This window comes from Podarcis muralis, chromosome 14, assembly GCF_964188315.1.
Source record: "Podarcis muralis chromosome 14, rPodMur119.hap1.1, whole genome shotgun sequence".
NCBI lineage: Eukaryota > Metazoa > Chordata > Lepidosauria > Squamata > Lacertidae > Podarcis > Podarcis muralis.
In genome coordinates, this window is record NC_135668.1 from 17,909,057 (window position 1) to 17,936,713 (window position 27,657).

Here is a 27,657-nt window from a genome sequence, read left to right on the forward strand (position 1 = left end):
TCATGTAACATGCTCGTGTAAATGAAATTATTATTATTAGTGAAATTATTATTAGTTAAAACAGCATGCAAATATACATTATATTTGGTGGAGATTGTATATATGCTGGTGTACCCAACTGTACTGGTAGAACCTTTGACTGCTGGACCAAACAGTATCTCACTGCATGTTGCTGCAATCCAGGGGCTTCAGCTATTGGCTGCTGGATCAAGCCCCTAACTACAGCATCAGCAAATGACTACAGGGAGCTACGTGCCTCAGGTAGGCTTCAGGTGTAGCTGCCTACTGGTGTCACCAGGCCCTTGCACACTCAAACTGCAGTATTTTGTAGAATGCAGTTCTCTCCTTAAAACACAGCATTTATTTCTGTTTGGATGGCTGCGCAGCTTGCAGTGTGGACTGTTCGGTTTTTTGTGTGTGACATGTTTTCTCCCCATACGTCTTCACTAATTTGTGAACCTTTGGAAGTGTTCGATAGTTTAAAAATTGTGTGTGGTGCTGGGTGCTCCAGGGAACACCTCAAACCTGACAGGTAGTAATAGAGCAGTAGCGAGTTGGCTGCAAGTATTTCTAAAAGCAGTTGTTGTGATTACCTTATGTTCCTATGGAGTAAGCTTCTTCTCTTGCATGTTAAAATTAGCAGTTTCAGGAAACAGGTGTTTTAAGCATCAAGGGAACGGGAGATATTCTGGGATTCTATGAAAGTTTTGTTCTTTGGTGGATGGCAGGGACAAGTCCAGCTCTCCGGGGAAAAATGTGGGATTTGTGGTCCAACTCAGTATGGCAATTCTCACATTCTTATGAGGAATCTATTTTTTGACTTGGGGGCCAGAGTGGCAATTTTAAAGTGAGCAGTAGCCACTCCAATATCCCATCCTGTCTCTTCCCCATGGCCACCCCTTGTCCCACTCACACAGATAGGCTGTTGCTCTTAAACACACATTATTGTTCTCTCGTTTTAATCAACATTTTATTTCTTTTCTTCAAAATGCATAAAACTCAAGCTCTTAGGTCAGTAAACAGGACTCAGCTTTTTAATCCTTGTTTCAAGATTAGGACAGGGGAGAAAAATACTCCACTGGGTTTTATCCAGTGCTAGTCCTGCTCAGAGGAGACCCATTGAAGTTATTGGACGCGACTAACAGGTTCATTAACGTCTATGGCTCTACTCTGAGAATAACTTAGTTTGATATAATCCAATGAGCTTTTCAGTTTGGTTTAATTGCTTCTTGGGTACCATTTGCCTCCTTTGTCCTCACCATGCATGTGGAATGCTCTCTCCAGGGAAGCTCGCCTGGTGCCTTCATTACATATCATTAGGTGCCGGGCAAAAGCATTCCTCTTCTCTCAAGCTTTTCACTAGTTAGACAATCTGTGGCCTTCTGAACTGTGGGGAAGGGGGTATTATTTTTATTAGTTATTATTGTATGCATCTGTGTATGTTGTAAACTGCCCTATGATCCTTGGGTGAAAGGTGGTTTAGAAAATAAATAGCTACCGTAGATTCCGGCGTATAAGGTGACTGGGCGACCCCCCAAATTGGCAGCTTCGCTGGGCAGCGGCAGTGGGCTCCCCGCCGGGAGGAAGCTGCCCAGTGATGCTAAGCCGGCTTCGCTGAGCAGCTTCCTCCCACCACGGAGCGGAGCCCGCTGCCCACTGCTGCTCAGCAAACCCATACCCAGTGTATAAGATGACCCCCGACTTTTTAGAGGATTTTCTGGAGTTAAAGGGTCATTTTATATGCCGGAATCTACAGTAGATATCCTGGAAGAAAAAAAATTGCTTAAGAACAGAAGAAGAGCCCTGCTGGATGAAGCCAATGGCCAATCTAGACCAGCATCTTCTTCTTGCGGTGGCCAACCAGATGTTTATGAGTCGCTTGTAAGCAGGACCCAAGCACATGAGCACCCTCATCTCCTGTGGTTTACAGCAACTGGCGTTTGGAAAAATACTATCCTCCATGTTGTCCTTCATGGATCACATCTTTCTACTACATCATTCTATTTATCCATCCAGTCCAGCATTGGCTGCTGAGAATTCCCAGGGGCTCAAGCACAGGCCTTTCTTACTACCTTCTTCTGCTATATGTTCCTTTCAATGGGAGATTCTAGAGATTGAACGTAGAATCTTCTGTTTGCAATGCATATTGTCACTCTGAGCAGCAGCTTGGACAAGGAGGGGCCGACCAGTTCTGTCAGACAAGCAGCACTGGAGACACAGGAGATTGAGATCAATTCAGGACACAGCATCATGCCCAGTCCTGAGCAGGAGACCATCAGATTGAGGGCCTTGAGCCAGAAACCCCTGAATCAGGACAACTGTGCCCTTGGAGTCTGCATGCCCCAAGGAACTGGCACTCTTCACAACACTGACTCCCATCCCAATGTCAGGCCATCAGTGTAGGCCATGGGCCTAGAGCAGGCACCCCCAACCTTTGACCCTACAGATGTTTTGGACTACAATTCCCATCACCCCTGACCACTGGTCCTGTTAGCTAGGGATCATGGGAGTTGTAGGCCAAAACATCTGGAGGGCCGCAGGTTGGGGATGCCTGGCCTAGAGGGAATTGGCTAAGAGGAGCAGGAGTACTAGGTTCCAGCCAAAACCCTGCCCTTTTAAGGCTATCCACTTTTCAAAGAAAGGGCAGGGCTTGGAAGGGGTGATCTGGCCAGGAAGTATCAAAGGCTTCAGTCCAGCCTTACACTTAACTGGAGTAAGTTGCTCACTAGGAGCTTTCCATGGTGCTGAAATAATAGGCTTGCCTTGTTGATGCATGCCCTGTGGGCTTTTGTCAAGGTAAGTACAGGACACACAGGGTTGAAGCCAGCTAAATCCTACCCACAGTAGACCCATTTAAAATTAACGATCCCAAATTAGTCATGTCCATTAATTTCAGTGAGTCTACTCTTGAGTAGGACTAGCATTTGCCATAACCCACGTGCTGTACCATTGAACTACAGTCTGAACCTTGTTTCCCCACATTGATTCCTAATTCAATCGGCAATGACAATCCATGTGATTTTATTTATGGGATCTGCATACGATTACCATATAAAATTGTGACACCACCCAAAAACTCACTGCTAATGATGGTAGGATAAAGAGCCTCACGACAGGTAGGGAATTATTATCACCAGGGCAAACCAGCAAAACTGTGAAAGATCTGAATATGTTGGTTAAATAGGAAACACCATTTTATTCAGATTTAGATACATGAAGAAAAGCAATAAATCCAGCTAAACAAGATCAGTGGGTTACTGGATATGCAGATTTGACTATGTGGTGCCAGCAATGAATCAATCTTGAAATACAAAATGTTTTATTCTCCATGCATATAGATGCAGAATTTGAGGCGTGAGGGAAGAAAGCCACATTCCAAGTCTGCCAACCTTGATGGTGCCCCATTAGCCAAAGGGACTTTCTCCTCTCCCTCTTGGTTTTTATACGGGAATGAATTTACATAGGATGTGTATGGTTTTGCAATTAGTCTCCTCTCCACAAAGTAGCTACTGCTTTATTAAATGCAGGAACGTGCACAACTCAAAAAACACTTGACATGGTTGATGTGTAGAGTAGGTGTGCACTCAGGGAAAAAGTGAGACATTTGGCAAAAGCCTAGCGTTGGGATTACGACAACCTTACTATGTATTGCACAGGGTTTTATGTGATTTTAATGTGTTCTTCACTCATACCTACCAATCATTCTGGCACGCAGTAGTTCAGCCACTTCTCTTAAAAGCCAGCATGTCGCACCTAAGGAGAAAGCACCCTCCCTTCTTGCCATTTTCCCTTCTGTCATTTTTAGAATAGGAAAAACTATGTCTCTACTGGCATTTGGCAAATGCAGATTCCTTTATGTTTGCTTCTATATTTATAGCATCTTTCCTAAGCATTCTGTGTTGTGCAGAGAAGCGCTTACACTTAGTCTCTACTATTTTGACTTCAGAGTGGCAGCCAGCTGGGCAAAAGACATGCGGCGAAGGGCAGAACAGAGTGTGCTGGGCACGGTCTCTGGAATTCTTAGAGAGCTCCATTACACCTTCGGTGACTAGTAGGAGGTTTCTCTCCTAAGGAGCCAAGAGTTCTGTTTACTGAAAAGAATTTACTTGACCTGTTCGTTAGTTTGGGGAATATTTGCTAGAAGTTGGGGAAGCATTCGAGACAGTAACACATGTTAAACACATGTCAACAGCCTTACTGAAATCAAGATACGGTTGTACCTTGAAAGTCAAACGGAATCAGTTCCGGAAGTCCGTTTGACTTCCAAAACGTTTGGAAACCAAGGCCGTGGCTTCTGATTGGCTGCAGGAAGCTCCTGCAGCCAATCGGCAGCCACAGAAGCCCCATCAGACGTTTGGCTTCTATAGAACGTTTGCAAACCGGAACACTCACTTCTGGGTTTATGGCGTTCGGGAGTCAAAACGTTTGAGTTGTAAGGCGTTCATCAACCAAGGTATGACTGTATACTACATCCACAGCATTCCCCTAATCCACCAAGTTTATAACTCTATCAAAAAATGGAATGAGATTTGTCTGTCATGAGGTTTTTTGTTTTACAGAAACCTATGCTGGGTCTTCCTAGGGATGCGGGTGGCGCTGTGGGTAAAACCTCAGCGCCTAGGACTTGCCGATCGCATGGTCGGCGGTTCGAATCCCCGCGGCGGGGTGAGCTCCCGTCTTTCGGTCCCAGCTCCTGCCCACCTAGCAGTTCGAAAGCACCCTTAAGTGCAAGTAGATAAATAGGTACCGCTTTCTAGCGGGAAGGTAAACGGTGTTTCTGTGTGCTGCGCTGGTGCTGGCTTGCCAGAGCAACTTCGTCACGCTGGCCACGTGACCCGGAAGTGTCTGCGGACAGCGCTGGCTCCCGGCCTCTTAAGTGAGATGGGCGCACAACCCTAGAGTCGGACACGACTGGCCCGTATGGGCAGGGGTACCTTTACCTTTACCTTTATGCTGGGTCTTAATAATCACAAGTATCCTTTTCTAAGTGCTCACACTTGATTGCCTGTTCTAGAACCTTTCCTGGTATCGACGTCAAACTCATTGGTCAGTCTTCTTTTTGAAGATGGGGACAAAAATTGCCTGCCTCCAGTCTGTAGTGACCTCACCTGTTCTCTAAGAATTCTCAAATATTATAGACAGAGGCTCTGAGATTACGTATGCAAGCTTCTTTGGTACCCTTGGGTGCATCTCATCAGTCCCTAATTTGAATTCATTTAAAAGTAGCTATGTGTTCCCTTACCACCTCTCTTTTCCTATCTTGGGCTGCAGTTTCCCTTCTTGCATCATTTATTCTGTTATGCTGGTTCTGCTGCAGCAAGACTGGATCTTCTATAAGCTTGTTGTTGTTTTTTTGTTTGTTTAGTCTTTAGCAATACTTTCTACCAATTTTCCCAGGACATTGTTGTTGTTGTTGTTGTTGTTTAGTCGTGTCCAACTCTTTGTGTCCCCATGGACCAGAGCACGCCAGGCCCTCCTGTCTTCCACTGCCTCCCGCAGTTTGGTCAAACTCATGCTGGTAGCTTCAAGAACACTGTCCAACCACCTCGTCCTCTGTCATCCCCTTCTCCTTGTGCCCTCCATCTTTCCCAACATCAGGGTCTTTTCCAGGGAGTCTTCTCTTCTCATGAGGTGGCCATAGTATTGGAGTCTCAGTTTCAGGATCTGTCCTTCCAGTGAACACTCAGGGCTGATTTCCTTCAGAATGGATAGGTTTGATCTTCTTGCAGTCCATGGGACTCTCAAGAGTCTCCTCCAGCACCATAATTCAAAAGCATCAATTCTTTGGCGATCAGCCTTCTTGATGGTCCAGCTCTCACTTCCATACATCACTACTGGGAAAACCATAGCTTTAACTATACGGACCTTTGTTGGCAAGGTGATGTCTCTGCTTTCCCCAGGACACATATTAAGCTAACTCGCCTGTTATTTCCTGGATCCCTTTTTAGGTTACTGAGACAGGACCTACCCTACAGAAGCCATGCTGCTTCTGCTGTATGACTGACATAAGATACCACTTCCGGGTGCTATTCAGCAGCTCAGCACTGTCATGGGAATGTACTGCATGATCTGCCCAACTCTCATAGTTCCCTGCTGCATAGGGACTGGACTATATGTAGAGCGTTCCTTGTGGCACCTATGAACTGAGGCCACAATAAAGCGTCTTTCGTGATTTTATGGGACCTAGCTAATGATTTTGTTTTTAAAAAAAATACCCTTTGGGGATCGCAGCCCTCCTTCCAATAATAATTAAAAAGTGCCACTTGGAAGTTTTCCTAGAATCTGGCGTGTTTACCCTTCCCAGTTTAGAAAGAGGCATTCAACCATCAATATTATCGTCTTTCCTGTAAAAATAATTTTTAAAATGTGGCGGCCAGCAGCCGTCATAGAGTGCAAGTCAAGCAAAAATAGAGTGCCGTCAGAATCAAGGCTTGCAAGCTCTATTCTGTTGAGCCCTGACAGGCACTTGGCACTGGCTACTGAGAGCTTGGCGAAGATTTTTTTAAAAGAAGTTAACTCGTCTAAATAAACACGCCGCCTTGCCGATGCACATATAGTTGCCTTTGTACCTGGGAGCAACAAAATATTTGCTAAAGAGGAAATGGGACTTCTACCCCTCTTTCCCAATGGCTGCTGCTTTCGCTCGTTTCTTGTCTCCAAATCTTTGGCAAGTCACACAGCGACCTATCAAGCCTTTTAACACAAGCATGATTTCACTTCCATCTGTTTTCATAACATCGAAGGGTCTTCGGTAGGCTTGCTACGCATCGCTAGTTCTCCCTCCCACTCTCCATTCTGGTTCTAATAGAATGTCTTTTTTCGGGCACCGTGCGTAATTTTTTGGCACTCGTCCCCATAACTCTTCTCTCCCCCCCCCCCCCCGCCGGTCATTTGCATTCCACTTCACACATGGATTCAAAGCAAACAAGGTCCTTATCAGAGGAAATGAAGACCATGGATGCAAACTCTCCAAGGGGCTGAGTTTTTGCTACTGAGGGAGTAAAAATCTGAAAGGGGTTGCAGAGGAGGGGAAAGTTTCTGGGAAAGTTATTTTGGTGTCCCCTTGAGAGTGCGAGGCTCAGATCAGCCAGACCACTCAATCATGACTTTGTCTGCCATTGCCTGACTCTTGTTACCAAATAAAATATTTAGGAGTTCCTATGTTAAAATGGGTCAGAGTTTTGGGAAACCTCTCTCATCAGAAAGATAGCTAAAACGTCCTTGCTACAAAAGAGCAGATTGATGCAGGTCTGAATAAGATGGAGGGAAGGTACAAAATGAAAAGGAAAAAAAAAGCGAATAGAAGGGCTTGTATATAGTCAGCATTTACCACCGGTGGAAACTGCATCTCAGCAACTTCCTCAGCATGCCTCAAATTTCTCTATTTTTGCATCTCTTTTATCTCTTGAGATGTTGAATTGATTGCCTGCTTGTTTACTTATCTAGGCCTATTTTTCTTAGCTCCTTGCTTGGAACCCCCCCCCCCTCCATTTTGCTTTCGCTTGGTATGCATGCATAAATAAAAACATATGTTTAAATAAATTAACAGGAAAGGGGCCATAGCTCAGTGATAAAGCATGTGCTTTAAATGCAAAAGATCCCAGGTTCAATCCCTAGTATCCCCAGGTAGGGCGGAGAGTGTCCCCAGTTAGAAACACTGGACAGCTGCTGCAAGTCAGCCAAGTCGATACTGGAGCTGCTCTCACACAGTGCTAAAACGTGTGGACACCCAGTGACGCTAAATGTTGGAAGATTCAGGAAAGGGGAAAAGGGAGGATTCCTCCATACAGCACATAAAGTAGGGAATTCATTCCCAGCAGAAGCAGTGATGGCCATAAACTTGAAAAGAGGATTAGAGCAATTCATAGAGGATGGCTGCTAATAATGATGTCCGGTCCCTGCTCCTGCCAACCTAGCAGTTCAAAAGCACACCAGAGTGCAAGTAGATAAATAGGTACCACTCCGGCGGGAAGGTAAACGGCATTTCCATGCACTGCTCTGGTTTGCCAGAAATGGCTTAGTCATGCTGGGCACATGACCTGAAAGCTGTACGCCGGCTCCCTTGGCCAATAAAGCGCCGCAACCCCAGAGTCGGCCACAACTGGACCTAATGGTCAGGGGTCCCTTTACCTTTACCTATCTCCACTGAATCCCAGGTTCTGGGCACTGCAGGAGGGGAAATCGCTGTTATGCTCAGGTCCTGCCTGCAGGCTTCCCACAGACATTTGGCTGGTGTGGCGTTTGTCCTCCCAGGTGTATGACATCATACTGGGTTCACAAGGAAAGGGTTAACTAATTGTAAAATGACTAACCAATGGGAACCCAAGGGGAGGAGTTAGAGTTAGGGTTAGGGTGGTTGAGAAGAGTCTGGAGTTAGAAGAGACAGAGAGGATAAGTCTGTGGGTTGGGCTAGTCTGATGTGAGAGAGTGAGAGAATCTGTTAAGAGGAGTCAGTCAAACAGTTGATATAATCAATCAGAAGGTATTAGGAAGGTATAGGCTGGTAAAGAAACTAAAGTTAAGAAACTGGCAGGAATATTACCTGAGAAACCATAAACTTGTTAATGCTTATAAAATAAACTTGTTTATTTGGTTCAATTTTAACAACAATCTGGACTCAGTGTTTTACCCGAGAGTAGTGGGTTGGTGGCAGCGGGGAAGCGAGCACAGTGGTGGCACAGGGATCAATAGACCATTAAACGTCCGGGGACCCTGTGTGATCGCCACAGCTGGCTACTAGCCTCGCCCATCAGGACCATTCTTATCTCCATTCTCCATTCCAGTGATGGGATGCGTCTGTCCTATATATTGCATCGGCCCTGCCACCAAAGAAGATTATCCGATCATGGGCCAGCACAGTTTCTCTGAGGCAGCCTTCCTTCCTCTCATGTGAAACAGCTGCTCACTTGGTATGCAGGTGCTGTTTGTGGAAGCAGACACAGAAACCCTTGAGTTAGTATTGTGGGGATCACCACAGTGACAGTGCCTCAGGTGTCACACTTCCCTAGACTTTTAATGCAGCTACAGAGTGTTTGATGGGTGTGATCCAAGGCGGTCTTGTAAATATTCCTACAAAAGTTACTAGCCTGTTGAAAGGAAAGCAGCCTGTATTTCTGTGCTGACTGCAGAGGAAGGAAACCTGCAGCTCGCATAGAAATGCAGGCTACTAACCTCTTATCAGACTAATTTAAAAGTTGCCTTTTATCAGCCAGATTGGCAGAGGAGGGAAAGGGAGACTCAGCCCTCCTCTAACCTGCTTAGATACTGTGCTGGTCATTAGGGACAGGAGAATACATCATTTTCGCTTTTTCTCAGTTTATCCATTTTTGAATTATGCTCAATTTCCACATCAGATTGCGATTACAGTGGTACCCCGGGTTAAGAACTTAATTCGTTCTGGAGGTCTGTTCTTAACCTAAAGCACCACTTTAGCTAATGGGGCCTACCATTGCTGCCGCGCCACCTCCGCTCAATTTTTGTTCTCATCCTGAAGCAAAGTTCTTAACCCGAGGTACTATTTCTGGGTTAGCAGAGTCTGTAACCTGAAGCGTCTGTAACCTGAAGTGTCTGTAACCCGAGGTAAAGATAAAGGGACCCCTGACCATTAGGTCCAGTCGTGACCGACTCTGGGGTTGTGGTGCTCATCTTGCTTTATTGGCCGAGGGAGCCGGCATACAGCTTCCGGGTCATGTGGCCAGCATGACTAAGCTGCTTCTGGCAAACCAGAGCAGCACATGGAAATGCCGTTTACCTTCCCGCTATAAAGCGGTACCTATTTATCTACTTGCACTTAGGGGTGCTTTCGAACTGCTAGGTGGGCAGGAGCTGGGACCGAAAGATGGGAGCTCACCCTGCCACGGGGATTCGAACCGCTGACCATGCGATCGGCAAGCCCTAGTCACTGAGGTTTTTACCCACAGCGCCACCTGCGTGGTAACCGGAGGTACCACTGTATTATTTTCAAAAGTCCTCATGAAAATTCATCGGTGCAAATTTGTCCTAATGTGCATTTTGTGTTTGCAATTTCTCCTAATGTACACATTTCTGCAAAGCACCTTTCGTAATATAATGCATTTATGCATGTTATTTTCATTAATATGTACATTACAATGCACACTGCCTTACTGTGAGCATTTCTGAGTGTATTACTTGGCTGGAGAACTGTATCGCAATATTCAGAGAGGTGTGGATTTTGATGGATGGCTGTGTTTTTCTGCTCATATTGCTTTGGAAAGTGCGCATTAGTTCACTTCACCTGTAAATATAAACTGAATTGAATTTCCCCCCATCCCTTCCTATGGATCTGCCATGCAAGTTGTTAAACAGAAGGCTAATCTTATGTCTGTGTCTGAGGGAGCAGCAAAGTGAAAAAGTGTGGTAAGTAGAGCTATAGACCCTAAAAGATGGTATGAGATTTTAAAAAATCCTAGTAGCTCCTTTGAAGGGTGGCATATAAGTATTCTAAATAAAAAAAGTTAATAGCCCCGCCTTGTCTTTTGGGAACAGTGCCAGTACAGTGGTTAAAATGACTGCCTTTATTCAGAGTTTTGGAATATGGCTAATGGTTAGGCTTGGTTTTTTTATAATTGTGAGAATGGGCCACTGTGTTTTGGCCTGGTTTTCATTGTAAGCAGAAGCAGTGTGCATCAGTGATATTGGTTTAGTTGGAAACTACTTGTGTGGCCAACATTTCAGTGAATGGACTGACTTTGGTTTGCAAAAGCTTCTGAAACTTCGGGTGTTGAGCAGGCGGTTTAAATGGGCCACACAAAGGGTGTAAAAAGCAAATGTTACGTGCACAATCGGAAAAATCAGGTGATAATTTAAGTTGCTCTCTTTTTCGTTACGCATTTGTGTCAAGTTTCCTTTTTTTATTTTAAAAAAAGGAAAATAAGCCATGCCACAGCAGAGCCCAACCCAATTCCCTCTTGAGTCAATGGACGTTTTGTGTTCTGTATGTGTTTTGGATCCATAACAGTTGTCGGTTAGGAGACCCACTTGCACCCTCCTCTCGTAGGTGGTCTGTAATCTCTTAAGCTGCCCCTCCATGCTTCAGTTCATTCTTTAATGAGAATTTAATATTTCTGAAGCACTCTGTTTTATGTGATGGAAGTGGCTTTGCAGAATGTGGAAGCATTCTCTAACTGTTGGTCCCCCAAAATGGAAAAGAATACATGGGGAGGGTTGCAGGGAACGGTTGTTTGTTTGTTTTCTAAGAAGCAGTTAATTTTATGTATTAAATGCCCCCCCGGTGTTTCTTCATAGCTTAAATTCTCAGTGTATAACAAGCATTGGTTTAGCTTTATGATAGAGCTTTAAGATAGAGCTTTTTCTTGGGTTCCTTTTTTTTGTCTCAACATCGCAAAGAAACAGACCCTAGAGTGAGAGTTTACAAATTTACTATATTTGTTTAGAAACCTAATAGCCTACCTTTCAATAAAATGATTCTTAAAGTGGAGAACAACTCAATACAATCTAAAATGTTTCAGAAGCCCATTCAAAGGAGCAGTGAACCAAAAAGCTTTATATAAAAAGCAAAGCAAATCCAATACATAGCCACACAAGCTTGTCTAAACAAGCAAGTCTTTTAGCATCCATGTTTAAAAGATTGTGGTCCCAAATCTGGCACAGGACAAAGCAGTTTATTTTGATTTCACTCTCTGATTTCTCTGCTATTAAATTTAGTTTCCCCCTATTTCCACAACAGTTTGCGATTTTCCTTTTTAAAAAAACCTCTGCATGAAAATGTGTTTATAGTTTTGTGTACGTTCCTTACAACGTGTGTATTTTTGTATTGTTTTCATAGACATACACATTCCTCTGCGTACTTTCCCCTAACATGCAGATAATTTGTAGAAATGAAAAACTCACGATATCCCTCGGTCACTTCTAAAGTAACATAAACAAAACGGATACCCTGTATTTGACCCATGGGGCTTTCACTAAAATGTTCTCTTCCGTTTAATAAATTTTGAATGCAATTCAGATATTATTATTTTCTCATTAATTTGCAGAGAGTGGTGAAAAAAACGCAGAGCGATTTTTTGGCACAGTAATACCCATCGCAGCGTGTACATTTGTTGCTCCCCTCCCTCCCCCCCCAAAAAAAAACAGATGAAAATTGTCAAATTTAATGTAGCATGGGCAACATTGTCACAACTCTTTTGACTCTCTTGTCTGCCTGCTCCCTGATATTTTATCTTGCTCGTGAAAATGAACATATTGCTTACACCTTCTCAAAGGCAAAAGGGGTTGAAGAAGTCTTAACAACTCTGCGTTGCAGGATCAGACTTCAGTAGATGATTTACAGCAAACCAAGCATGCCTGGGAAACTGTACATTATAGCATGAACTTCCCATGGTAAATTTCATTCTCAAGCCTCTGTTGACATAAAGAGAAATCCCCAGAGCCTTGTTTAATATTCCCTGTTATCTGTTGCACACGTGCCAAGATGCTTCGCCTCACAGATGAGGACAAAAAGAAAAAGAGGGAGTGATGTATAATAGACAAGGCTCAAGATGCAATGACCTTAAAGAGGGACGAAGGTGGCGTGATAGAGGCATCACTTCCCATGATGCAAGACTAAGCAAAAATGCTCCCCTCCCCCTTTGGGTGGCCCAATTTGAAGGTTCTGAAAATGGGGTGGGAATTTTAGCTCTTTCAGGGATGGGGTGAATTTCAGGGATTGAGGTGTGTGAAGAAATTCCTCTTCTTCCCACTCCTTGAGCTGGCGGGGTGGACCGTTTTTAATTTCCAAATCGTGCCCTAGAACAATACTGTTGTGATATAGGATTATTAAGGGACGCGGGTGGTGCTGTGGTCTAAATCACAGAGCCTAGGGCTTGCCGATTAGAAGGTCGGTGGTTCGAATCCCCGCGACGGGGTGAGCTCCCGTTGCTCGGTCCCTGCTGCTGCCCACTTAGCAGTTCGAAAGCACCCTCGGGTGCAAGTAGATAAATCGGTGCCGCTCCAGCGGGATGGTAAACGGCATTTCTGTGTGCTGCTCTGGTTCGCCAGAAGCGGCTTAGTCATGCTGGCCACATGACTCGGAAGCTGTATGCCGGCTCCCTTGGCCAATAAAGCAAGATGAGCACTATTAAAGGTAAAGGTAAAGGGACCCCTGACCATTAGGTCCAGTTGTGGCTGACTCTGGGGTTGCGGCGCTCATCTCGCTTTATTGGCTGAAGGAGCCGGTGTACAGCTTTCAGGTCATGTGGCCAGCATGACTAAGCCACTTCTGGTGAACCAGAGCAGCATACAGAAACGCCATTTACCTTCCTGCCGGAGTGGTACCTATTTATCTACTTGCACTTCGACATGCTTTCGAACTGCTAGGTGGGCAGGAGCAGGGACCGAGCAACGGGAGCTCACCCCTGATCGGCAAGCCCTAGGCTCTGTGGTTTAACCCACAGTGCCAACTGCGTCCCACAGCATTATTAGGGATGGTAAATAACTGCTGTTGAAGAGGGACTTGCCCATTCGATCCTCAAAAGGCGCAGTTTGCCTTCTTTCTGCATGAAATTGTGCACGTGAAGTGAGATACAAATTTAAATGAATGAGCACATGTGTTAGAATGCAGCACACTTCCTACCTTCCCCTGTCATGCACCTATTTATGGGAAGCTATCCTCTGCCTAGGGCATTGGCTTTGGTAGTTGTTAATGAAGCAAGGCAGGAGTAGCAAATGGGGCAGTTCAATGAACTAGGGTATTCCTCAACATCAAAGCAAGTTCAGAGCCCACAGCAATGCTATTCTCCTGCCCCCTTTCATTTAATATATTGCTTTCAGAGTTGAAGTATGTTTCATGGTAAGCGGTCTGTGTAATGATGATGTCAAAAGACACACCAAGCATAAATCAAACTCTCAATACTTTGAAAGCCAATGGCTCCAGGCCAAAGAAAGCTTAGTTCATGTCAGATGCTGGCTAGGCCTGCTGGGAATCGCTCTAGTCCCATGGGAACTGAGGACGTGCCCCAGAATGTTCAGGCTAGCCTTCTGCGGCTGCATGTTGCAAGGGAAGGTGGGTCATGATATGTAAGCTAAAATTTGTGCAAACCTTATCTTGCATTGTTGATCTTCTCCACGAGCCTGCAGCAAACAGTCTGAAGACCGTCACGCTCGGTTCTTAGGAACGGACAGATCAAACTCTTTCTGTCTTGTGTTGGTTTGGTCCCCCACCCCCCACCCCAGATTTCATCCCTGTGGGCTGAGGTTCTGTGGGATTGCCTGGCTTCAGATTTTCTCTAGAGGAGGCTTCCTCGTTGCACATGCACCCATTTGATCATGATACAAAGACCAAAGGGAAGGGTTCTCAACGTTCTGTGCTTCACAAGGTCTGTGCCTTCTATATGTATGTATTTATTCCTTTGGCCACCTCATGAGAAGACTCCCTGGAAAAGACCCTGATGTTGGGAAAGATGGAGGGCACAAGAAGAAGGGGACGACAGAGGACGAGATGGTTGGACAGTGTTCTCGAAGCTACCAGCATGAGTCTGACCAAACTGCGGGAGGCAGTGGAAGACAGGAGTGCCTGGCGTGCTCTGGTCCATGGGGTCACGAAGAGTCGGACACGACTAAACGACTAAACAACAACAACACCACCACCCTTCATCTGTAGATATCAGGGTGGTTCACAACATAAACATGCAATATAAAAACACAAAAAAACATAATAAAAACAAAAAACAATAAACCCCCCCTCTCCCCACCCCTCCCACAAACACATATAAAAGGAGTATAAGATGTTAATCAGCCAAAGGCCTGGTTGTGTTTGGTTTGTTGTCTGGTCCTTGTCCTTTCAGACTTCTCTCTCCCTCCCCCTGTTTTTCTCGTGTGATATTTAAATCCCGCCATCTGCTTAAGAAATGAACATACTTGAACATTCTTGAATGTGGCCAGTTCTGCATTAACCTTCACAGATCGAAATGAAACATCCTGTGTTCATGGTTTTCATTTAAATCTAATTCCTCAGCCGAGTCCAAATGAGAGGGGAAGGAGAACTATAGAAACAGCTGTGGAAACTTTTTGGGTGATTCCTGGATTTACATTTTGTAAAATATTTATGAAGTTCCATAACCCCTCTAATGCATCAGAAATAATTTAGCCTCCCTCTCCACATTGATAATACTGCATGCTACCCACTGACTCTAATGCTCAGTCTCTGTCATTGTGGAAGAACTGAAACTATTGATTATTTTCTGCTTTCCTAAAGCAGTAGTGTGAGTGAATATACAGCTTTCAATATATACAATGATCCCTGGTGACAAAAGAAAGTATGTATGGACCTTTGTCTGTGCATTCTAGACGGAATCAGGACCATCTCTATCCAGGGTTATGTGGTTCTCAAAACTACGGGGTTTCTCAGAAGCTTATTGGAAGCTTTTCAATAAAAAGGTTATTGCCAATGGACAAGCTGGCCATAGTGACTGGTTGACTGCTGTTATTTATTTTTATTTATCTAAAATATTGCTTAATTGCCCTTCAAAAGATTTCTCCCTCCAATACATAGGGCTGCAGAGTTTGTTCCTCTATATTGCACCAGACAGGGTGAGTGTACCAAGTGAAAACACACAATGCACTGTAATTCTTATATTTGTTCCCACCCTTCCTCCAGTGAACTTAGGACAACATTTTTAGCCTTTCATTTCCTCCCCTCACATATCTGCTTAATAGGTTAGGCCCAATGTAAACAACTACACTTCAAGGCTGACAAGAGATTTGAGCCTGGGTTAAATGTATGACACAGTCTTAACAGTGTGTCATACATTTAACCCAGGCTCAAATCTTACATTTAACCTAGGCTCAAATCTCATACATTTAACCCAGGCTCAGTCTTAACAGAGGCAGGTAAGTGTACTGTTTAGAAGGCTAGACCAGGACTAGGGAACCCATGTTCAAATCAGGACTCAGCTATGAATCTCACTGGGCAGTCTTGGGCCAGTCATCATCCCTCAGTCTGGCCTAGTTCACAGGGTCGTTACGAAGATAGTGGCATCAGTCCTGTAACATTAGGGAACTGGATATATTATGTGGCAGGGACCATGAGTGCGGTTACTCATCATGCCACAAAACTCCAACCTTGGAGACGGTTGGAGTGGGACTATGGTGGCATGAAAATTAATTGTGGCGCCAGCTCCATCTCTTCCATTCTCATGATACCATGTGGGAAGCAACTTTGGGAGAGACTGTTGAAGCCCAAGAACCAGCCCCCATTCACATTATTCTTATATTATTTGTTGATTGGAGCTTTTTCTTCCTAGAAATTACTATAGTTTCTTGTTAAAAACAACAACTGCTCAGCAATCTCACAGATCTTTGGGTGCTGTAAGACAGCCTCACTTCCCCGGCCGTGTTTCTCTCTACGTATTTGTTGTTGTTGTTGTTTAGACGTTTAGTCGTGTCCGACTCTTCATGACCCCATGGACCAGAGCACGCCAGGCCCTCCTGTCTTCCACTGCCTCCCGCAGTTTGGTCAAACTCATGCTGGTAGCTTCGAGAACACTATCCAACCATCTTGTCCTCTGTCATCCCCTTCTCCTTGTGCCCTCCACCTTTCCCAGCATCAGGGTCTTTTCCAGGGAGTCTTCTCTTCTCATGAGGTGGCCAAAGTATTGGAGCCTCAGCTTCACGATCTGTCCTTCCAGTGAGCACTCAGGGCTGATTTCCTTAAGAATGGATAGGTTTGATCTTCTTGCAGTCCATGGGACTCTCAAGAGTCTCCTCCAGCACCATAATTCAAAAGCATCAATTCTTTGGTGATCAGCCTTCTTTATGGTCCAGCTCTCACTTCCATACATCACTACTGGGAAAACCATAGCTTTTACTATACAGACCTTTGTTGGTAAAGTGATGTCTCTACGTATAGGGGAGTTATTTACTACATTTGTATCCCAACCATCTTCCAAAAAACCCCTCAAGATTTCAAATGCCTTCACCTCGACCCCTATTTATCCACCAAACCAGAGCTGTCCAAACTTTTCATGTTGTTGACACACTTTTTAGACACGCATCCTTTCGCGACACAGTAATTCAGCTTTGCTAGCAAATTGGAGGTTAAGCTAACCCCTTTCCTTCCCCAGGAGGAGCATGGGGAGCGTTGGCACGACACACCTACACACTGCAGCCGACACACTAATGTGTCGCGACACACAGTTTGGAAAGCTCCGCTCCAGACAAACTCTGTTAGGTAGGTTAGGCTGGGATATATTGACTTCCTAAGATCACCCAGTGAGTTTCATGGCTGAGTAGGGATTTGAAACCCTGGTCTTCCCGGTCCTAGTCCAGCCTTTTAACACCTGCACCACGTTGTGTCTTCACTAGATTTCACTCTTCGTGTTCCAAATGCTCAAATTGGTGTGCTTGAAGCATATGATACCTTTCTCCAACTTTTATATTTCCCGAGTGTGCCTCTGACTCCAATAGGACCCCTGTACATCATACAGTTCTTTTTCATGTCTGTAATATGCGGGTGTTTAAAAAGGGGCATATTGGCTTAATCCATTGTACACAATATTATGTCATTCTTATGCATTGTTGGTGTATGCCATCAAAGCTTGCATAGCAATATAGACAAGAAAGCTAGGCGCCCGCCTGTAGATTCTGATGGTAGAAGTAAAAGCAGAGAGTTGGGATATAAGGTAGGGAATAGTATACGCAAGTGCAATACTTGACAGGTCTTTTGCCTTCTTTGTAAGGCCTTCCAGTTTTGTTCTTTCATTGATTTCAGTGGAAGCCTTAGCTCCTCTTCTGCATGTAACTTTGGCATTTTCCATCCCATTGATATGAAATTTGAAGGAATTCTGCTACTCTCCCAGGGCATCAGAGCAGTCAGATTAGCTGCCAAAGTCCTTAGTCTTCCTTTCAGTTGTGGAGGGTGACAAAGGTGTTCAGCCATATATTTTTTATTATTAAAACATCAGTAAAGTGTTGATTTAAACAAGTTGATAAGAGAATACTAATTTCCACATCTCTCTCTCTCTCTCTCTCTCTCTCTCTCTCTCTCACACACACACACACACACACACCTTCCAGATGTTTAATCAGTGCATACATTTTGCACGGTTTATTAGAGACCATTCACCCATTTCACAAAAATCTGTAGTGTAATTTTTCATTTCCATTACACATAAAAGGTCAGAACTTCAGCGTACTTTCTAAAAGAATGTTTAGCGTTTTGTGGGAGTTTACAATAATCAGACCATTACAACATTTTTATCACATCTTACAGTTACACCGTTATGGTTCTTTTTATTAGCTTGATACAGTCCCAATTCTTCCATTACCCTTTTTTTTAATACTGTCACTTGTTTCATTTAGGCAACCTCCTTCTTTCCTCATCTCCCCCCGTCCCTTTTTCTGCAAAAAAAATAAAAAAAAGAATCACCTACTTATAATTATTTCTGAATATGCCCTAAAAGCTTGCAGATGTTTTCCCAATCTGCCTGTAATATTTATAGTTGATCCCTTTGCTCAGTAAATAGCCAACAATATGGGGTAGATTAACTTGAACAAATGCCTTAATCATTAAAATCTTTAGTCCTTTATGGCCGGCTGACATGGAGTACGAAGCTAAGTGAGGCAGTTCGCACGGATAAGCTATTGGCCTACAACCCTTCAGCTCTCTTCTTGAAACTAGGCATTCTTAATAAATAATTACACACACCCCGTTTTAAAACTCATGACAATTTTGTTGTTTGTTAACAACTCCTCTGAAGAATGCCTGCTGGCCTAACTCATCCAGAACCATTGCAGAAAATTAGGCCTCAGAATCTGGCGCTGGCCAGTGCCTGCCCCCCCCCCCCCAAAGTATGGCAGCCACTTTTTCACTGGCCTCCGAATTTGTATAACTTGGATTTCCATGATGGGATACAACCAGTCTGGTTTGTTTCTCCCTGTAGCATAAGGAGGAATGGAAGCATGGGAGTACGACGGAATGGTTGGCAGAGGCAAGTGTAAGTGGCAGGCAGAGAGTGCCTGAAAGGGATTTGAAGTTAGCCTAGCGGTTCCCAAACTCCCTCCTGCCACAGACCACTTTAAAAATTATTACGCAATTGTGATGCACTCTGCTAGATGCTGTATTATAATTATCTAATTGTGTTTTTTTATTGCTTCTTTTATTTCTTATGTTGCATTTTGTTGCATTACAGTTTCCATTCCAATATTGCCATAAAACGCAATATAGGAAACGAAAGAAGAAATAAAAGTTTAAAAAAATCAGTACAAATATTTAAGGTGGATGTGCCACAGACTACCCGAATGAAGCTTGCTATCTGCGGACCACAGTTGGGGAACTTCTAAGTTAAACAATTGGATAGAGTTAGAGTAGTTGAAAAAATGTGGAGAGAGTGAGGGCAGGGGTAAATGGCAGGGGAGATAGCTCTTAAAAGGGGATTCTGGTATGCTAGGTTAGGATATAAAAACTATAACTTGTTATAAAAGCTTGGTTTTTTTTTACCAACTGCCTACTTGTTTCTAGCTGTTAATTTATATACATATTTGTACTGGTTTTTAAATTCATGAGGATGTTATGGTCTTCAGTATTCTAAAAGATCTCACCCCTTCTATTGTGCTGGTTTTGAATTAGAAAGTCAGGTGAATAAGGGAATAGTCTTACAGCTCTCTGTAAATCTGTAGCTGGTGACAGCAGGTGATTTTGGGAGATACTAAGGGAAGTGTAAAAGGGATGCGGGTGGCGCTGTGGGTTAAACCACAGAGCCTAGGACTTGCTGATCAGAAGGTTGGTGGTTTGAATCCCTGCAACGGGCTGAGCTCCCGTTGCTCGGTCCCTGCTCCTGCCAACCTAGCAGTTTTAAAAGCACACCAGTGCAAGTAGATAAATAGGTACCACTCCGGCGGGAAGGTAAACGGCATTTCCGTGCACTGCTCTGGTTCACCAGAAGCGACTTAGTCATGCTGGCCACATGACCTGGAAGCTGTACGCCGGCTCCCTTGGCCAATAAAGCGAGATGAGCGCCGCAACCCCAGAGTCGGTCACGACTGGACCTAATGGTCAGGGGTCCCTTTACCTTTACTTTAAGGGAAGTGTGGACTTACCCAGTGGCTATTGGTAGCCAGGGCCTTATAGTGGACCCTAGGAATATCACAAGCTCTCTTAATTTGTGCCTTGGTCTCAGTGTTCCCCCCTCCCCAGTCATTCTCTAGCAATCTCTTAGACTCAAATTCCACAAACACTCCACTTCAAGAAACCTCCATGCTTGTGGGGGTGGGGACCCAGTTCCTACCTCAGTGCCCTCCACCTTTTGGAGTAGTAAATATTCTATGACCCCAGTTGATTCATTTGTTTATTTGTATGCTGTATTTTCACAAGAATATGTGAGACCCACGACTGGAATGTAGGAATTAAGGGATATAACCTGTCCAAAAGAAATAGACCAAGCAAGAAGGGAGGAGGGGTAGCATTCTATGTAAAGGATGTTTGCACTTGTGAAGAAATTCGTGACCTGGAGCATGGAAAGCAGATTTGAGAGTATATGGGTAAAAATTGTAGGAGAGAGAAACAACCATGACCTTACTGTAGGGGTCTACTCTAGACCGCTAATCCAGACTGAAGACTTGGAGGATGCCTTCCTAGAGCAGATTACCAAACATTCAAAAAGCAGGGATATACGTAGTAGTCATGGGAGACTTCAGTTTCAGTGATATCTGTTGGAACTCAAATTCTGCCAAGAATGTAAGGTCCAACAAATCCCTCTGTTGCCTCTCTTACGATTCCATTTCCCAGAAGGTAGAAGAGGATCATCTTATCTTGGATCTGATTCCCACCAAAAGGGAGGAACTGATCAACGACTGGTGCTTTATGTTGCGTTTAATCATGTTTTGCAACGACCTTTGATCTTAAGCAAATAAAACTAGCCAACCAGTTCTTTATTTTACTGATCCAGCCATTAAAGCTGTGTTGCATTGCGTAAAAAGTGCTAACATAATTCACAATCTTTGGGGGTTTGCAAAGGGAGACTTTCTGAGGAGATGCCAGCTTTTAAGACATCCTATCCTGCTGTCCCGCCACAAGGCTTTCATGACTTTGGGGGCTGGCAGGGAGGAGATATTTATCCTGAGCTCCTTGGATGTGCCTTGGAAAATGAACCAATTTGCTTCTGGTTATTTATTGATTTAACTTCTGGATGAGTCCAACAAGATTCGTTGCACCTTGAAGATTGTACCCATCTCTAGTTGTATATAATAGATCTTCCCATAACCTGTCGCATTCCATCCTTGTTCTGTATTTGACCAGCCAGATTATCTGATGGCCCTCCACTTTGAGTTTTTGTGTATGTGTGTTGCAATATTACTTGAATCCAAAGTTGTCAGTGCTTCACCTCCCTGTTACAGAACCTTGGAGCCAGCTGAGAGATAGCAAGCATAGCTTCAAAGTAGACGGCTGCCATTGTTGATCCCACAGGCTTTCGTGAGATTTGTGGCAACTTGAAAATAAATGAGGGCCCTTTGATAAAAATCTGCATCAATCTCATGAACATAAGCAAAGTGTAAGCTACCTCTGTATGGGTTTTTCAGCTCCTATCCCCTGCTTCCACGCACCCTGCAAGTCATAACCTTGTGTTTAAGATCACCTCTTGACCTCCTCCCTGGGGTAAAAACCCAGATGATATTCTTGCATAAGGATCTACTAAATAATGAAAGAAGAAGCAGTATATGAAGGCTTTGAGTATTGCTCCTCATGATTCATACAGTGCATTCACCAGCCTGCAGTTAAACCACTGCTCTCCTCCCTTTCATTTGGAGGTGTCTTAAGCTTGTTTGCTAAGGCTGAACAGTGTCACCTTCACACTGATGCCCCAGTCTCTGTTGATGAAGTTGAAGTGGTTGCTAATTCCACCAGTAGAGGATGATCATTGCAATCCAAAGTAGGTTTATTCAGCATTTCAGTTGCTACGTTTACAGTCGTACCTTAGTTTGCGAACGCCTTGCGAGTTGAACGTTTTGGCTCCCAAACTTCAAACCTGGAAGTGAATGTTCCAGTTTGTGAACATGCTTTGGAACCTGAATATCCGACATGGCTTCCGATTGGCTGCAGGAGCTTCCTTCAGCTAATCGGAAGCCGTGCCTTGGTTTCTGAATGTTTTGGAAGTTGAATGGACTTCCGGAACGGATTCTGTTCGACTTCCAAGGTACCACTGTATTGCATTTCCCCGAATAAACGTAAGAAACAGACTTAAGTGTGTGAGAGTCTCCTTAGAACCTTTTTACCAGCTGCAAGACTCCGCCTAAGGAGCTCAGTTCATCCTGATTCCTGCCTCTGGAATCCCCAGCCCCATGAAAACTGGCTTTGATGTTTTTCTGCTGTCACATTCCATTGTTATCAAGCACAAGACAGAACTTTCCATTTCAGAATCACAACATTATTAAATTGGTATTACAATCTCACAAGTATACTCTTACTCTCTCTCTCTCTCTCTCTCTCTGTGTGTGTGTGTGTGTGTGTGTGTATGTGTGTGCCTTTTGCCTAGCCGATTGCCACAGAATATTTTAACTCTTATCATTTTCCTCTTCTCCCTTTGGTTTCCTTCTGTCACTATTTTTTCACATGCCTTGCCTCATGAACCATTTCTCGAGTTTAGAAACTTATGCCTGCAGTGCCATATCTATTGGGACAAACCAGAGTATATTTCAACTTCTGGTCATTACTGAAGATTTTTTCTTAAATTGGAAAAATGCTGGATGTTGCTTTTAAAAGAAAAACTCTGTATGCGGTTTTGGTCACCTCTGCAGTGTACATTTCAAGCACCTTTATACCACTTTAAAATTCATGGCTTCTCCCAAAGAATCCTGGGAACTCTAGTTTACCCCAAACAAAGGTTCCCAGCACCTTAACCAGCTACAGTTCCCATGATTCCGTGGGAGGAACCCATGACTGTTAAAAGTAGTGTAAGAAGGCTTTAAATGTACGATGTGTGATCCAGCTAGAGTAAATCCTGGACCCACTCCTGTAAAAAGTTACAGCTGCACGTCAGTATTAATGTGAATGACTCCCAAATTAGAAAGGAGCGGGGAAAGGCAATCTGCTTGGATTTCTGGGTCTCCCTTTTTATTCACAAGTAAACAAAACCGTACTGCAGTTGAAGAAGAATAAGCTAAATTTACTTTTCAATTGGTCATCCAGGTATTGTGTTTATTAACTGGGTGATGGTCTGGTAGAAGTATGAACTGCGGCTCAGTTCTCATCTTATAAAAAAACTGTGATGTTGCTGAGTAATCGTTTCAAAGTTTTATACAGGCATCCTCCCACTGGGCAGGGAGAGCAGCGGGGATCCTTTGTGCGGCTCTGCTGGGCTGGGGGATCCTTTAACTCAGGGGTCAGCAAACTTTTTCAGCAGGGGGCCGGTCCACTGTCCCTCAGACCTTGTGGGGGGCCGGACTATATTTTGAGGGGGGAGGGAAATGAACGAATTCCTATGCCCCACAAATATCCCAGAGATGCATTTTAAATAAAAGGACACATTCTACTCATGTAAAAACACGTTGATTCCCAGATTGTCTGCAAGCTGGATTTAGAAAGCAATTGGGCTGGATCCGGCCCCCGGGCCTTAGTTTGCCTACCCATTCTTTAACTGCTCGGCCGAGGGGAGCAGCAACTGCACACTCCTCAGCCGAGCCAGCGTGGTGTAGTGGTTAAGAGCGGTAGACTCGTAATCTGGGGAACCGGGTTCGCGTCTCCGCTCCTCCACATGCAGCTGCTGGGTGACCTTGGGCTAGTCACACTTCTCTGAAGTCTCTCAGCCCCACTCACCTCACTGAGTGTTTGTTGTGGGGGAGGAAGGGAAAGGAGAATGTTAGCTGCTTTGAGACTCCTTCGGGTAGTGACAAAGCGGGATATCAAATCCAAACTCTTCTTCTTCTTTAAAGATGCAGAGGGAGGGAACAAACTGAATGGACGCCTCGCCGATGCAGCTCTTTTCTTCCTCTGCGTTGTATGAGGGCAGAGCGATATGTTGGCTTCACTCAGCGATATATCACTGGTGAGACCGCCACCGCTCCTGAGTTCCTCTGCTTGCAACGTGCTCTGGAGGAAGTCGCAAGCAGAGGGACTCAGAAGTGGTGGCGGTTTCACCAGCGATACACCGCTGAGTGAAGCCGACATCGCGGTCTGCTCCTCATTCCGGTCCTGGGTGATATATTGAGATATCGCCCAGGCCTAATCCAGGCTTCCACCATGAGGCTTCATCTGGCAGTTCTAGAAGTGCCATCTTCCCACAAGAAATGGGGGAATTTGAACACCACCAATGAGTACCAGGGAAAACACCTGTATCCACTGCCTCACAATCTGCAGCATTTCTAAACACATAAGTACGATGGAGTGTTGAAAATCATGACGCCTATCTATAAAACAGCCAGCATGGTCCATTTTCAGTGCCACAGAGTCATTGCCGTCCGCCTAATAGGAGGCAATATGGTCAGGTGTGTCCTCATCACCTCCTACCCCCATGCAGTGAGTGAATCCAAGCTTCTCAAATCTATGCATTGGCTGAAAGAAAAATGAAAAAAAAAAAATGAAGCATATTTATAGCTGTGGAAGTGTACAGCACACCAAATGCTAATAAACCATACCTTTCCAGCATCTCCAAGACCGACAGTATAACTCAAATGCACTTGGTCCTGGCCAGACAGACCTCAGTACTGTGGATCTTCTAGCCACAAATGGATCAACTACAGTTTTGTAAAATTCCATGTTGGTCAGCCTCCAAATGGTAATAGCAGTGTGCTTTTCCAGTGGTATATGCGCTGTCATTATGGGGTTTTTTCCCTCTCAAAGGTTGACCGCAGTTCCTCCACTATTTCAAAGAGAAGAGTGGTCTTGTCAAGTAAAAGGGCCTGTGATATTAGTTGTCGTCCCAAATTTGCAAGACTTATACAAGTTATTGTCACACTCCGTGGGCTGGGTGGGTGTGTCTCCGGGGCTGTCACAGTCCCAGAAATTTCTGCTTCTCGCCAAAATACGAGTAGAGACAGGGTTGGTGGTGCAGCGCAGTCCAAATAAACCAAGGTCAAACACGGGATGTGTGAAGGTTAAACCAGGATCCAGAAATAAGGTCAAGAAACAGTATCAAGGAACAGTCAGTATCATGGGGTATTCCAGAAGGTATAACGCAGCAAGGAGGAAGAACTGGAGTTGGGAACCAGGAACAGGGTAAAAAGAAGCCTAAGATCTGTGATTTTTCCAGCAACTAGAAAGCTCAAGAAGGAGACTTTATGTACCCTGGATTCCTAAACCACATCCTAACCACTGCTGCTGTCCATGAAGGATTGTTTACTTGTGAATAGAACTGCTACTCACAAGTAACCCCCCGACTCTGAGCCAATAGAAGAAGGGTTCCCAAACTTGGGTCTCCAGCTGATTTTGGACTACAACTTCCATCATCCTTAGCTAGCCGCACCAGTGGTGAAGGATGATGGGAATTGTAGTCCAAAAACTGCTGGAGACCCAAGTTTGGGAAACCCTGTGATAGATGTATACAGTGCCATCACTCTTTCACCTGGACCCAAAGCTTTTTGGCCTGGTGGTCTTGAGGTCTGGAAGAAAGGCTCCACCTCCTCTGACATTTCCAGAGGTTCTTCCTTGGGTTTTCCAGAGCTCCCTCAGCATTCTTCAGTAGGATCCTGAGCAGTGGACTCAGGGGGCTTGGCCTGCTCCTCAAGGCCGTTGACCTTTGGGGTGCCCAGTTTGTCCTTCAAGGCTTCCGTGCCTGGCATGTGATTGGGGCTGGGCATAATGACATAATGACATCTGGAAAAAACAATTAACGATGATGTATCTTGGGGGACATCTGATCCATGAAACTCTTGTTACAGAACTGGGGGGGGGGGGTGTCCCTCTAAACACTAACATTAAAAAATGCTAGGGTTTTGTGTTATTTGTGATATGAAGGGCTGCAGGGCTGCAAAGAAATTCCTGGGTAGCCTGGCCAAACTAGGGCTGTTATGAGAGCCATTGTGGGTCATTAACAAGACAAGGGATGCGGGTGGCGCTGTGGGTAAAACCTCAGTGCCTAGGACTTGCCGATTGCATGGTCGGCGGTTCGAATCCCCGCGGCGGGGTGCGCTCCCGTCGCTCGGTCCCAGCGCCTGCCAACCTAGCAGTTCGAAAGCACCCCCGGGTGCAAGAAGATAAATAGGGACCGCTTACCAGCGGGAAGGTAAATGGCGTTCTGTGTGCTGTGCTGGCTCGCCAGATGCAGCTTGTCACGCTGGCCACGTGACCCGGAAGTGTCTGCGGACAGCGCTGTCTCCCGGCCTATAGAGTGAGATGGGCGCACAACCCTAGAGTCTGGCAAGACTGGCCCGTACGGGCAGGGGTACCTTTACCTTTACTAACAAGACAATGGAATTTCTTGCACCAGGTGTGGCCGCAGACTGGAGATTTGGAAGGTTGCCAGGGTAACTGCTCTGGGAGAGGGCTTCTGGGAAGATGAAAGAGGAAGAAAGGCTGAGATCCATCTTGCCAAGGGAGAAGGAAGGACTGCCTGCAATGCTTTGGGCCATGTTGTTAGATCTGGATCTCCTCCATGCAGACGGAAGGTGTAAATATGTGAACAGAACCATATTTCTTAAAGCACGACAGTCTCCGCCGTATCTTCCTTTCTCCAAAGGACACAGACCCTGTGTGGGCGTCGGAGATCCCATGTGCTTTTGCCACAGCTTGGCAGAGAGAGGGACAGGTCCCGGGCTCTTTTGTAACACTATTAGCAGCTCTGCCCTGCCCATCACTTAATGTCTGAGCATTTATTAACTCCATCTCTGCTCATTAACTCCATCTGTGGAGTTAAAGAGTTCTGTTCTTCTGTGTCTTCTCCAACCACATATGCACACAGTGATCTCAGCAGTGAAGTTGCACATACAAGTTCACTGTTTCTGGATCCTTCTGTGAGTGATTGGATATGATTGCATTTACCTGCATGTGTATAAGGTAAAGGTAAAGGGACCCCTGACCATTAGGTCCAGTCGTGGCTGACTCTGGGGTTGTGGTGCTCATCTCGCTTTATTGGCCGAGGGAGCCAGCGTACAGCTTCCAGGTCATGTGGCCAGCATGACTAAGCTGCTTCTGGCGAACCAGAGCAGCGCACAGAAACGCCGTTTACCTTCTCGCCGGAGTGGTACCTATTTATCTACTTGCACTTTGACGTGCTTTTGAACTGCTAGGTTGGCAGGAGCAGGGACCAAGCAACGGAAGCTCACCTCGTTGCGGGGATTCGAACTGCCGACCTTCTGATCGGCAAGTCCTAGGTTCTGTGGTTTAACCCACAGCGCCACCCTTAAGGTAAAGAAGAAGAAGAGGGGACCACAAGAAGATCTGTATTGCATACAGTTGTATTCTCAGGTTCACATGCGTTCATCCAGGCTCACCCAGTACCAAAAGAGGGAATTTGAAACACTGTTCACTTCCAGTGCATTTATTATTGGTTCAACCCATTTCTGTACATATCTCAGAAGGGTTTACAACCTGACTTCAAAGCATTGATAGAGGATTACAAAATACCAAAATAAGACATTTCAAATTTAAGTCCAATTACAAAACACCTATTCAAGGAAGAATGATTAACAGGGAAACGGCAACTTACTGCATTGATGTGTAGAGTGGACCTGCATGATAAAGAAAAATGCTGCACGCTGACAGCACACATGACT

The 27,657-nt window shown here is 44.9% G+C and overlaps 1 protein-coding gene across 2 annotated transcripts in view; it reads left to right on the forward strand.

The window, feature by feature from the left end:
- The window catches only part of ADAMTSL3 (ADAMTS like 3), a 271,063-nt gene that overhangs the window by 107,111 nt on the left and 136,295 nt on the right, over positions 1-27,657 (forward strand). The gene's annotated exons all lie outside the window — the stretch shown is intronic.